The sequence below is a fragment of the Mus caroli genome, chromosome 3, assembly GCF_900094665.2.
Source record: "Mus caroli chromosome 3, CAROLI_EIJ_v1.1, whole genome shotgun sequence".
NCBI classification, from domain to species: domain Eukaryota; kingdom Metazoa; phylum Chordata; class Mammalia; order Rodentia; family Muridae; genus Mus; species Mus caroli.
The window spans coordinates 3,196,535-3,198,797 of record NC_034572.1 but is presented as its reverse complement, the minus strand read 5'-3'; positions in this window follow the sequence as shown (position 1 = coordinate 3,198,797).

The window sequence follows — 2,263 nt, the reverse complement described above, 5'->3', positions numbered from 1 at the left end:
GATGCCCTCCAGGTCCATCCATTTGCCTAGGAATTTCATAAATTCATTCTTTTTAATAGCTGAGTAGTACTCCATTGTGTAAATGTACCACATTTTCTCTATCCATTCCTCTGTTGAGGGGCATCTGGGTTCTTTCCAGCTTCTGGCTATTATAAACAAGGATGCTATGCACATAGTGGAGCATGTGTCCTTATTGCTGGTTGTATATCTTCTTAAAATTCCCCCAGGAACAGATAAATGAAGACTTTTTTTCTTCATGGAATGGCCAACAGGAGTCATCACATATAACTCTCAGTGGGAGAACAACCACTGTACCGTGGCTTCGGCCACTTAAGCAATCTAAGAAACATTAAAAGTGTTTGACACATGAAACAATGATACAAATTTTTAAACTTCTTACATGCAGTTTTCCCAGGATTTGGTCTATTATACAATGTTCAAAAGAAAGAAAATAAGCACAAAACAACCTATACTAGACCAGTCACCAATCAGCAAATTGCCAACTTTGGATAACATTCAATATCCAAATAGTAGAAAACAGTACTACTTAATAAGGAGTAGGTAAGAACAGGTACAATCAAAACAGTAGGGAAGTACAAAGTTCAAATTTCACGTGCTTCCTGGAGCCAATGAAGGAAAATGAAGGAATGATTTAACACTGTAAGATCCGGAGTACATAAAACAAATAATAGATAGAAGTTAAATTCTTATGCTCAGAAAACCAACGTGTGGTGAAACCAACCAAATGATTTAAATATACAACGGAAGTAATTCAGCTGATGTCAATAAGCAGTGCATTTGTTAGACTGGTTTTTCTTAATATGTTTTCAAGATGTTTTGTGGAATAGTTGTTAACACAATAATCTGCACAGGCATGTTAATACTAAAGACAACCGAAGGTTCAAAACAATTGTATATAGTGCAAAGATTCAGTGGGTCAAGTTGTAATATTAAAGCAAAGATTGGAAATACTCAGATTAAGACAAAACTACCAGTTCCTTAAGAACATGGAAAAAGGGAATCAAGCAGAGGAAAGGAGAGAAGGGATAAGAGTGTACTTCTGCAGATGGACAGACAAACCAAACAATAATGGTGGGATAGACAGGGTTTTGTTGATGGGAAATGGAAACCTTGCCACCTTGCTTGCTTTTCAATGGAAAATATAAGCAATATCACTTTACATAATGAATTTCTGTGCCACACTGAAGTGATGCAAAAAAGCATCACCCATTATGACACCTTGGTTGTGTGGTGTTTCTCGGTGCCCTTTGAGAATCTGGTGTGAGCATCAAGATTCAGTAATGGTATCGCTAAACTATGAGCACTGATTCGGAAGTCTTTTTTTTTTTTTCTTCTGTAGCCTAGGCTGCCTTTTAACTCAGAGATCTGCCTGCCTCTGCCTCCTGAGTTCTGGGATTAAAGGTGTGTGCCACCACGCCCGGCTGATTCTGGATCTTAGTTGTCTCATGAATGCCTCCCTGTCAATTCCATTGCTCCATTAGTCAAATCTGTGAATGAGGATGGTTTGTGTACCTTATGTAGCAAGCCTCTTACTTTTCTATAACATATCATTTCTATATTTTATGAGTTTTTTACTTCATTATATTTTAAATAGTGTACATATTTTGACCATACTTTATTCTTTACAAATTCTTTGAACAAATTAAATGAATTTAATTTATCTCATTGTAGGATACATTTTATTACTTTTTAGCAGAAAATGAAAGTTCCTTTCAGCCTCCCTAAAATCAGTGTTGCCTTTTAAAAACCAAAATAATGGCAGTAAAATTATTCTTAACATTATGAATTTCCATATTCATTAAAGTTATCTTTATTTTATGCGGATATCCAGAGAAATATATATTTATTTAAATCCAATTTAAAGATTAGAAAAGATAATTATATTCCATATTTAAAAAAACAGCAGTTTTTCATTATTTAAGTTAAATAATGTGTGAGGTTTATAAAAACATACTGACCAGGCATATGTCACATACAATAAGTAAGTATACCAATGATCTTCAAGCTAGTTTTAGCTGAAATCAAACATTATAATACATATTTAACAAATGATCTTTGACTCATTTTAGATCATAATTATAACAGTAATGAAGTTCTTATAAAACATGAAAATGATCATAAAAGATTATGGAATGCACAAACTTTATCTTTGGTATAGAAAATTTTTACATTAGTCACACAAATATATTTTTTCTAAAATTAAAATTAATTCTAATCATACAATGCATATTATATTATATTG